Source organism: Mirounga angustirostris, unplaced genomic scaffold (assembly GCF_029215605.1).
Source record: "Mirounga angustirostris isolate CCGP_5_RB_7025 unplaced genomic scaffold, mMirAng1.0.hap1 SCAF_15, whole genome shotgun sequence".
In the NCBI taxonomy this organism is placed as follows: Eukaryota; Metazoa; Chordata; class Mammalia; order Carnivora; family Phocidae; genus Mirounga; species Mirounga angustirostris.
In genome coordinates, this window is record NW_026991723.1 from 4,028,955 (window position 1) to 4,041,396 (window position 12,442).

A 12,442-nucleotide genomic window follows, 5' to 3' on the forward strand; every position below is an offset into this window, starting at 1 on the left:
TACGAGGTCTTCTTCCTAAAATAAAGAATGTGAAATGTTCTCTAAAATTACCTCTAAGAATTCATTTTATACCCCTACAAACTGTATAATGTCTACAAGACACACACTTATGACAAAGCAACTCAAAGGTAGAAGATAAAAGGCTGGGTAAGACACATCAGGAGAGTGATGCTCAAATGAATTAAGGGTTCATAACCATCACAGGTGGGTAGGACAGAAGTCAAGGTAAAGACATGTCATGGGAAAGCAGGGGCACGTCATACTGACGGAGTGGTACAAACCATAATGAAGACATGTACGATCTCTCTAAGTCCCTAAAACACATGGAACTGAAATATAGTCAAGAAAATCTGCTAGAGGGGTGCCGGCATGGCTCAGTCAGTTAAGCATCTGTCTTTGGCTCAGGTCATGATCCCAGCGTCCTGGACTGAACCCTGCATCGGGGCTCCCTGCTCAGCAGGGAGTCTGCCTCTCCCTCTCCCTCTGCCTCTGCCCCTGCCACACCCCCTACCCCCATTCATGCATGCTCACTCGCTCTCTCTCTCAAATAAATAAAATATTTTTTTAAAATCTGCTAGAAAAACAAGATACTGATAGCAATATAACAGTAGTGGACACTTTAACATACATCTTTCCAATTTGACAGATCAAATATACAAAAACTAATATATATATATAATAGAACATTCTATAAAACTATGTCTATACTTTACAAACAAAAAGAAATACTTTCTTTTCAAAGGCCATGAAATATACTTACAAAAAGTGGCCAATGCAATTATTACACAAAATCAAACTGCAATCACTTCCTAAAAGTAATGCTTTACAGGAAACATTATCTGAATATGTTAAAATGAAATTAGAAATCATTCATAGAAAACACTAAAAATAACTTGTAAACTAAAAAAAACAAACAAAAAAACCCCAAAAACATTCTTCTAAGCAATTCTTCAGTTAAAATTAAGTAAGAATATAAATAAGAATCTAGAAAATAATAGAAGTGCTGTATGAAAATAATGGTAAACAGCTCAAATTAGCTTAAAAATATAGTCAAACTCTTTCATGACTCAGAATATAGATGAACTAATTAAATTTCTGAATTGTTAAGTTTCAAAAGAGCTATGAGGGGCACCTGAGTGGCTCACTTGGTTAAGCCTCTAACTCTTGGTTTCGACTCAGGTCATGATCTCAGGATTGTGAAACCAAATCTCTGCATTGGGCTCAGCGGGGAGTCTGCTTGGGATTTTCTCTCTCCCTCTCCCTTTGCCCTTTCCCCCAGTCTCTCTCTCTCTCTCAAATAAATAAATAAAAATCTTAAAAAAAAAAAAAAAAAGACCAATGAAAGCACCGGAGCAAAGAAAAGGTAGAATTAATGATCATAAAAGCAGAAAATCATAAATCAGAAAAGAGAAAAACAGTAAAAGAAAACAGAAACCATAAATCTAAGAGCTAGTTCTGTGAAACAGCAAATCAGGAGAAAAGGGAAGGAAATAAAAACACAAATTAAAGAATGAAGAGAAATACCCAAATGACAGAAAATTAAAACAATTACAAGAAAACATAATATAAAAGTCTATGTTCGGGCACGTGGGTGGCTCAGTCGGTTAAGTGTCTGCCTTCGGCTCAGATCCTGATCCCAGGGTCCTGGGATCAAGCCCTGGGTTGGGCTCCCTGCTCAGCGGGGAGTCCACTTCTCCCTCTGCCTGCCGCTCCCCCTGCTTGTGCTCTTTCACTCTCTCAAATAAATAAAAATCTCAAAAAGGAAAAAAAAAGTCTACATTCACACATGTGAAAATCTGGGTAAATATATTTCTCCAATAATGTCATTTATTAAAGGGAATTTTAGAATATCAAAATAGGGAGGGGGGGAAGATGGCAGAGGAGTAGGGGACCCTATTTCAGCTGGTCCGCGGAATTGAGCTGGATATCTACCAGACCACTCTGAGCACCCACGAAACCAGCCTGAGATGTAAGAAGATCTGAATCTCTACAAACAGAATATCGCAGGCGGCTGGTTTTGAGGTACGAAGCAGAGAGCCGTGATTCCGCGGGCAGATATCGGAGAATAAGCTTTGGCACCGGGAGGGTGCCTGGACGTGGGGATCCTACACCGCCCGAGAGTGACAGCCTCGCGCGCTGTCGTCAGGGCACAGACTCGCAGACCAGCAGCCCCTGGGGTGGAAAACCAGAGCGGCGGGGAAGTGAGCACGCAAACTGCAGTCCCCGGGACAGGACCCCAAGCGACAGTCGCGTGCGCCAACTGGGAGCGGCTGGTGGTTTTAGAAGCACAAAGGGCAGAGACGTGCCCCGACCTGGAGGCAGGACTGGGGGCGCTGCGGAGGGGCGCGCAACCCAGGACGCTGCAGTTTATAGCAGAAACGGAGACAGTGTGGCCTGGAGAGCTCACTGAAGAACAGACTGCGGTCTCTCTGCTCTGAGGCAGAGAGTTGGAAACGGTCTCTTCTGCTCTGACTCGGGGAAGAGACACGGAAACCGCCGGGGAAAGGTGCCAGAGAACAAAAGCCCCAGAGACTGATTCCCACTGAGCCCATCCCCCGCCACAGGGGCGCAGGGCAACTCCACCCAAACAGGGTTGCCTGAGTAACAGCGAGGCAGGCCCCTCCAGCAGAAGACAGGCTGGGAAAAAAAGAGGCCAGCAACCCTAAGGTCCCAAGAAAACAGGTGCATCTTGCTTGGGTTCTGGTCAATAATTTGGACTCTATACCTTCCCTCAAACACCCATCAACAGAATGACGAGGAGGAGGAGCCCCCAAAACAGAAAAGACTCAGAGATTATGACTTATGCTGCAGATTTACAAATGGATGCAGATATAACCAAGATGTCGGAGATGGAATTCAGGCTAGCAATTGTGAAGACAATGGCTAGAATGGAGAAATCAATTAATGGCAACATAGAGTCTCTAAGGGCAGAAATAAAAGGGGAATTGGCAGAACTTAAAAATGCTCTCAATGAGATCCAATCCAATCTAGATAATCTAACAGCTAGGGTAACTGAGGCAGAAGAGAGAATAAGCAATCTGGAAGACAGTATAACAGATAAAAAGGGAAAAGAGGAGGCCAGGGAAAAACAACTCAGAATCCATGAAAAGAGAATCAGAGAAATAAGTGACACCATGAAGCGTTCCAATGTCAGAATCATTGGAATCCCGGAGGGAGTGGAGAGACAGAGAGAACTAGAAGATGTATTTGAGCAAATCGTAGCTGAGAACTTCCCTAATATGGGGAATGAAACAAACATTCGAGTCCTAGAGGCAGAGAGGACCCCTCCCAAGATCAAGAAAAACAGGCCAACACCCCGGCATGTAATAATAGTAAAACTTGCAAATCTTAGAACCAAGGAAACCATCTTAAGGGCAGTTAGGGGGAAGAGATTCCTTATGTACAGAGGGAGGAACATCAGAATAACATCAGACCTATCCACAGAGACCTGGCAAGCCAGAAAGGCCTGGCAAGACATATTCAGGGTACTAAATGAGAAGAACATGCAGCCAAGAATACTTTATCCGGCAAGGCTTTCATTTAGAATGGATGGAGAGATGCAGAGCTTCCACGACCGGCAGAAGCTGAAAGAATAGGTGACCACTAAGCCGGTCCTGCAAGAAATATTAAGGGGTTCTATAAAAGGAGAAAGACCCCAAGAGTGATCTACAACAGAAATTTACAGGGACAATCTATAAAAACAACGTCTTCACAGGCAACATGATGACAATTAATTCATATCTTTCAATAATCACTCTCAATGTGAATGGCCTCAACGCTCCCATAAAACGGTACAGGGTTGCAGACTGGATAAAAAGACAGGACCCATCCATATGCTGTCTACAAGAGACTCATTTTGAACCTAAAGATACATCCAGACTGAAAGTGAAGGGATGGAGATCCATCTTCCATGCCAGTGGACCTCAAAAGAAAGCTGGGGTAGCAATTCTTATATCAGACAAATTAGATTTTAAACTAAAGTCTGTAATAAGAGACACAGAAGGACACTATATCATTCTTAAAGGGTCTATCCAACAAGAAGATCGAACAATCGTAAATATCTATGCCCCCAACATGAGAGCAGCCATGTACATAAGCCAACTGTTAACCAAAATAAAGAGTCATATTGATAACAATACGTTAATTGTAGGAGAGCTCAAGACTCCACTCTCAGCAATGGACAGATCATCTAAGCAGAAAATCAACAAGGAAACAAGAGCTTTGAATGATACATTGGACCAGATGGACCTCATAGATATTTACAGAACATTCCACCCTAAAACAACAGAATACTCATTCTTCTCGAGCGCACATGGAACTTTCTCCAGAACAGACCATATTCTGGGTCACAAATCAGGTCTCAACCGATACCAAAAGATTGAGATTATTCCCTGCATATTCTCAGACCACAATGCTCTAAAACTGGAACTCAATCACAAGAAAAAATTTGGCAGAAATTCAAACACTTGGAAGCTAAAGACCACTCTGCTCAAGAATGTTTGGGTCAACCAAGAAATCAAAGAAGAACTTAAACAATTCATGGAAATCCATGAGAACGAAAATACATCGGTCCAAAACCTATGGGATACCGCAAAGGCGGTCCTAAGGGGGAAATACATAGCCATCCAAGCATCACTCAATAAAATAGAAAAATCCCGAATTCACCAACTAAACGAAACTAGATCAATGAAATTAGAAGTTGGTTCTTTGAAAGAATTAATAAGATTGATAAACCACTGGCCAGACTTATCCAAAAGAATAGAGAAAGGACCCAAATTAATAAAATTATGAATGAAAGGGGAGAGATCACGACTAACACCAAGGAAATAGAAACAATTATTAGAAATTAATGTCAACAACTATATTGCCAATAAACTGAGCAATCTGGATGAAAGGGAGGCCCTCCTGGAAACCTATAAGCTGCCAAGACTGAAACAGGAAGAAATTGACAACCTGCATAGGCCAATAACCAGTAACGAGATTGAAGCAGTGATCAAAAACCTCCCAAAAGACAAGAGTCCAGGACCTGATGGATTCCCTGGGGAATTTTGCCAAACATTCAAAGAAGAAATAATACCTATTCTACTGAAGCTGTTTCAAAAAACAGAAACAGAAGGAAAACTTCCAAATTCATTCTATGGGGCCAGCATTACCTTAATCCCCAAACCAGGCAAAGACCCCATCAAAAAGGAGAATTTCAGACCGATATCCCTGATGAATATGGATTCCAAAATCCTCAACAAAATCCTAGCTAATAGGATCCAACAATACATTAAAAGAATCATCCACCACGACCAAGTGGGATTTATCCCCGGGACTCAAGGGTGGTTCAACATTTGCAAATCAATCAGTGTGAGAGAACACATTAATAAGAGGAGGGAGAAGAACCATATGGTCCTCTCAATTGATGCAGAAAAAGCATTTGACAAAATACAACACCCTTTCCTGATTAAAACTCTCCAGAGTATAGGGATAGAGGGAACATTCCTCAAGCTCATAAAATCCATCTATGAAAAACCCACAGCGAATATCATCCTCAATGGGGAAAAGCTGAGAGCCTTTCCCTTAAGATCAGGAACACGTCAAGGGTGCCCACTCTCGCCACTGTTGTTCAACAGAGTACTAGAAGTCCTAGCAACAGCAATCAGACAACAAAAAGAAATAAAAGGTATTCAAATTGGCAAAAAAGAAGTCAAACTCTCTCTCTTCGCAGATGACATGATACTTTATGTGGAAAACCCAAAAGACTCCACCCTCAAATTACTAGAACTCATCCAGCAATTCAGTAATGTGGCAGGATACAAAATCAATGCACAGAAATCAGTTGCTTTCTTATACACTAACAATGCAACTGCAGAAAGAGAAATTAGAGAAATGATTCCATTTACAATAGCACCAAAAACCGTAAGATACCTCAGAATAAACCTAACCAAAGAGGTAAAGGATCTATATTCTAGGAACTACAAAACACTCATGAAAGAAATTGAAGAAGGCACAAAAAGATGGAAAAATATTCCATGCTCACGGATCAGAAGAATAAACATTGTTAAAATGTCTATGCTACCCAGAGCAATCTATACCTTCAATGCCATCCCGATCAAAATTCCAATGACATTTTTCAAAGTGCTGGAACAAACAATCCTAAAATTTGTATGGAATCAGAAAAGACCCCGAAATGCCAAGGAGATGTTGAAAAAGAAACACAAAGCTGGGGGCATCACGTTGCCCGATTTCAAGCTATATTACAAAGCTGTGATCACCAAGACAGCATGGTACTGGCACAAAAACAGACATACAGACCAATGGAACAGAATAGAGAACCCAGGTATGGACCCTCAACTCTATGGTCAAATAATCTTTGACAAAGCAGGAAAAAACATGCAATGGAAAAAAGACAGTCTCTTCAATAAATGGTGCTGGGAAAATTGGACAGCCACATGCAGAAGAATGACACTCGACCATTCTCTAACACCATTCACAAAGATAAACTCAAAGTGGATGAAAGACCTCAGTGTGAGATGGAATCCATCAAAATCCTAGAGGAGAACATAGGCAGTAACCTCTTTGACATCGCCCACAGCAACTTCTTTCAAGATACATCTCCAAAAGCTAGTGAAACAAAAGCAAAAATGAACTTTTGGGACTTCATCAAGATAAAAAGCTTCTGCACAGCAAAGGAAACAGTCAACAAAACAAAGAGGCAACCCACAGAATGGGAGAAGATATTTGCAAATGACACTACAGATAAAGGGCTGTTATCCAAAATCTATGAAGAACTTCTCAAACTCAACACCCAAAAAACAAATAATCAAGTCAAAAAGTGGGCAGAAGAGATGAACAGACACTTCTCTGAAGAAGACATACAAATGGCTAACAGACACATGAAAAAATGTTCATCATCATTAGCCATCAGGGAAATCCAAATCAAAACCACACTGAGATACCACCTTACACCAGTTAGAATGCCAAAAATGGACAGGGAAAGAAAGAACAGATGTTGGAGAGGTTGTGGAGAAAGGGGAGCCCTCTTACACTGTTGGTGGGAATGCAAGTTGCTACAGCCACTTTGGAAAACAGTGTGGAGGTGCCTCAAAAATTTAAAAATAGAGCTACCCTATGACCCAGCAATTGCACTCCTGGGTATTTACCCCAAAGACACAGAGGTAGTGAAAAGAAGGGCCATATGCACCCCAATGTTCATAGCAGCAATGTCCGCAATAGCCAAACTGTGGAAAGAGCCGAGATGCCCTTCAACAGATGAAAGGATAAAGAAGATGTGGTCCATATATACAATGGAATATTACTCATCCATCAGAGAAGATGAATACCCAACTTTTACATCAACATGGATGGGACTGGAGGAGATTATGCTAAGTGAAGTAAGTCAAGCAGAGAAAGTCAATTATCATATGGTTTCACTTATTTGTGGAACATAAGGAATAACATGAAGGACGTTAGGAGAAGGAAGGGAAAAATGGGGGGGCGTGGGAATTGGAGGGAGAGATGAACCATGAGAGACTATGGACCTGAGAAATAAACAGGGTTCTAGAGGGGAGGGGGGAGGGGGGAGGGGTTAGCCCGGTGACGGGTATTAAGGAGGGCACGTACTGCATGGAGCACTGGGTGTTATATGAAAACAATGGATCGTGGATCACTACATCAAAAACTAATGATGTACTGTATGGTGACTAACATAACATAATAAAATTTAAAACTACAAAAAAAAAAAAAAATCAAAATATATCAGGATACCCAAGTAAAATTAGTACAAAATTTCAAAGACGTGTTAATGCCATTATTTCAAGTATTCCAGAAACCAGATAAATAATAAAGCTTCTAGAAATAATTTTTAAGATGCAAATATTTAACTACTACCAAAATCTCGCCAAGACAACATATGAAACAAAACCCCAAACTAGTCTCATCTATAAAAATGGATACAAAAAAATACCACTCCCATATAGGCATCTAGAATCCAGAAGTATCATTAAAAATGTAAGAATAACATACCATTGTCAGAGCAGTATATCCCAAAAAAGCTAGAATCTTTCACCAGTAGAAAATCTACCTAAATATTTCAAGGACCAAAAAAATTCAACATTATTCATATGTCATAATATTTCCTCCATAAGATTATGGACATATAAATCTCAAAGTAAAGACCAGGAGAATGCTTTATGGTGAAACCCCAAAGTTTTTCTCCTAGAGTTACAAATAAGACAATCAGAGGTATCTAAAATTTACCATTAAATCAAAACAGCAAGTCTCAGAAGAGAATGTATAGTATGCTCACACTTTTAGAGAAAACAAACCTATGTATGCCTGTATTAATACACTGGTAGATGCATTTTAGAATCTGAGATGATAGGCTTCAAACCATTATGAGGATGATTATTGACTGAAACAAAATCAAGCGACAGTAGACAACATAAGCAGCTGCTTTTAAGAAATTCAATTACTAGAAGATTAATACTGAAATTCCCCAAAACTGTCGCCCATTATTATTTTGTATTTCTAATGAGACATTATTAGTGTTTGTTTCCTTTAAAAAAAAAACAACAGCAATATTACATTTGTATTCAAACGCTCTAGAAGGTATTTTTTCAAGTAATACTACCAACTTTCTTATTAACTGAGGTTACAAAAGCTCTTACAGAAGACTTCCCCAAGGTGACAGGGCTCCAAGGGTAGAGTGCTCCTGGTTTCCCCACTGGAAGAGCCATGGTAGAGAAGCAGGTGATCTTCTCATGGTGAGATTATCAGGAAAGAAACAACAGAAGGTAGAAGGTAAGGGGAAGGAAGTGTAGGAAGAGAACAGAACCGGTTGCTTGTGCTACACACAACAGGGTCACACAATAGCGTTGCCATGACTGGTGATTCACCGGGGTCCAAATATATATTCACAAAATGCCACCTTAATATGAAAAAACAAACAAAATGGAAAGGTGAGATGCTTGACTATAAAATCACATTCTGGCTTAGCAGTGCAATCCTGTATGCACCAAAAATCTAGTAAAAGCCAATTTTACATACAAAGAAAAGAAATCTGAATATTAACTGGATGTTCTTCATTTCCACCACAATCAGGACACATGGTACTCACCTGAGTCACCACTGTAACAACTGTTTTGCCGTAACTGAATCTGTTTCAAGGGAAACATAGACCTTGGAAACACGCATGCCAAACACCTTTTAAGATCAGTGCTCTTTAGATTTCAACATTGTAGAAAACAGATCCTGGAAGTACTCTGGTGAGATCTCAGTGAACAGAAAAATGACGATTACTCTAGATGCATACATTAAGAGAACTTTTCTGATTAAATGATCAGTCATTTAATAAAAATAATGCAACAGGGTTCCAGATCAAGATAGTGAAATACAAGGACCCCGAACTGACCTCCTCCCATGGACACGTCAAATCTACAGCTAAATACAGAACAATTTCCTTATATAAAACACACGAAAAAGCTAGCTGAGCAATTCCTACGCATTGGGTGCATGAGAAAAAACCAACATGGAAACAGTAGGAGAGTCTGAGAGACAATCTCACCATAAGCCCACCCCCAGCACGGCAGCACACAACCGGGAGTGAACTCACAACTCCAAGATTCTCCCTAAGGCACAAAGGGTTTGAACTCCATAACGGGCACCCCAAAATTTAAGCCCTACACCTGACAGATGAAAACACAAAATGTCTACTTTTGAAAGTCATCAGGATTCATGCCAGAAGACCCACAGGGCTAGTGAACTGAGAAACAGACTTCACCTGGCTGGCCCCCCAGGGCACAGCACAGAAGCAGACAACCGAAAAGCACCTAGTCTTCCTGTGAAAGAGCCCTATTTTGTCTATTTTGAAGCTTCATCCTGAGGGGCAGGCATCTAATACAATACACATCTAGGGGCCTACTGAAATACTCTTCAAAGACTACAAAGGCTGGCGGGCACCATCTCTGTGCTCTCCCCCTGCCTCGCTGCAGGTCACCAGTGTCTTCCAGAAATGAGCCTGTGCAGAGGTACGGCATCCTGACTGTTGTGGCTGACACCCCTCGATCACCAAGTCTTGTCTGTTATGTGGAGCCCATGACACACAATGGTAAGTTATGTGTCACGGGTTCCACACAACTCTGACAGTGGAGAAGTGGCTGTTGGAAAGGCCCAGGATTCTGGTGACAGCGCCTATCCCAAGGGGCCACACATCAGGGAGCCCACTACAATCCACACTAGAGACAAAGAAACCAGCAGGTGCCAGCTGCGAGCACGCCACCTGCCCTGCCTCAGGTCGCTGAGGAAGAACCTGGGGCACATCCGACACCCCAGCCTTTGTGGCTGCCATCCAGACAGCCTGGATCTGGTGGCCAGCTGGGCCATGTTAACAGGTACAAGATGACGGCAGCAAACGAAGACACGGCTCTTAACTCGCTGTTGCGTCAGGGTTCAGCATATACAGGAAGCAGACAGAAACACCCATGTCCCAGTCGTCCCCCGGGGTCTGTCTGCAGACGTTAAAAGCTACTGCCTCCCAGTGTGCTTGCAGTCAGCCTAAACCCAGATGCTGACTGAGATCCTCCCTTCTGGGGCACTGACAGGTCTGCCCACAACCTCCATGACTGGGAGTCACCAAGAATGAACAGGCTGCTAGGACAAAAACAAAGTTTTGAGAGACAACTAAGAGCTGGGGCAGGGGTGAATGACAAGGTTCATGTCCAAGACTGGGAGAGGTGGCCGTTCTACCTAATGCATAAAAAGCCAACACAGACTCAAGGAATATGAAGAACCACCGGATATATTCCAAAGAAAAAAGCAAGACGATGCCTCACAAAAAGGTCATAATGAAACAGATATCAAAATGAGGACCATAATAATGTTCACGGAAGACAGGAGAAGATTCTATGAACAAAGTGGCAATTTCAACAAAGAGAAAATGTAAGAAGGTAGCAAACAGAAGTCACAGCCTTAAAAAATAGGACAGCTGAACTGTAAAATACAACAGGGGGTTCAAGACAGACTAGATTAAGCAGAAGAAAGAAACAGTAAGCTCAAAGACCAGGAGGACTCCTACAAGCAAAGTGGGGGGGGGGGGGAAGAAGAGGGGAGCATAAAAAAGAATGAAGAAAGCTTAAGAGACTCATCAGACACCATGAAGAAAGCCAGCACCTGCATTACAGAGGCCCCAGTGGAAAGGTGAGGAGAAAAGGAGAAAGGCGCAGAACACTTTTTGAGGAAATAATGGCTGAAAAATGTCCCTAACCTGGGGGATTAAGGACATGAGGTTCCAGGAAGTTCCACACAAGAAAAACCCAAAGAAACCCACATCAAGACATATAATTAAAATGCCAAAACTTAAAGTAAGGAGAGACTCTCAAAAGCAGCAAGACAAATACAACTTGTTATAAACAAGGAGCCTTCCCCAAGACTATGTGCAGATTTTTCAGCAGAAACTCCAGGCCAGGACGGAGGAGCATGGGATGGTCAAGGTCCTCAAAGAAAGAGACTTCCAGCCGAGAATACTGGGCAAACTGTCCTTCAGAATTGGAGAGTTTCCTAAAATCATCACTAGACTGGCCTTCCAGAAAAATACAAAAGAAATGGCTTTAAGCTGAAATGAAAGGCTGCTGATTAGTAACAGGAAAACATATGAAAGTATAAATCTCCTGGCAAAAGTAAGTCCAGAGTAACTTAATGCTGTGAAGGTAGTGGGTTAATCACTTACACAGCTAACATGAAGGCAACAAGGAAAAAGTAGTCAAAGTGACTGTCACTACAGTTTGTTAATGCAGCATAAAAGGATGTAAATAAAATGAAGCATCAAAAACATGGAGGGGGGAATGAAAATGTAGAATGCATCTGAACTTCACTTGACGTTTATAAATGTTCTGTGATGTAAGCTCTATGGTAACCACATGCACAAACCTACAGTAGATACACCAAAGATAAAGAGCAAGGGAGCTAACTAAGGTCACCACACAGAAAGCCATCAAACCACAAAGGAAGACAGCAAAAAAAGGAAAAAAAGGAATTACAAAATAGCAAGAAAGCAATTAGCAAAATGGCAGGAAATACATACTTATCACTTACTCTAAATGTAAATCAACAAGATGTCCAGTTAAACGACATAGAACAGCTGAATGGATTAACACAAAACAAAATAACTGCTGCCTAGGAAAGACACACTTCAGATCCAAGGACACACGCAGACTGAAAGTGAAGAGGTGGAAAAGGTCTTCCACACAAATGGAAACCAAAAGATGGGATAGCTACACTTGTATCAGACGAAATAAACCTTAGGACAAAGATTGTAATAAAAGGCAAAGAGAGGGGCACCTGGGGGGCTCAGTCGGTTAAGCATCTGCCTTCGGTTCAGGTCATGATCCCAGGGTTGTGGATCGAGTCCTGCATTGGGCTCCCTGCTCAGCGGGGAGTCTGCTTGCCCCTCTCCTTCTTC

At 41.6% G+C, this 12,442-nt stretch overlaps 1 protein-coding gene across 7 annotated transcripts in view; it reads right to left on the reverse strand.

Annotated features, from left to right (window-relative positions):
- AUH (AU RNA binding methylglutaconyl-CoA hydratase) overlaps positions 1-12,442 on the reverse strand; it is a 191,565-nt gene that overhangs the window by 87,676 nt on the left and 91,447 nt on the right. The gene's annotated exons all lie outside the window — the stretch shown is intronic.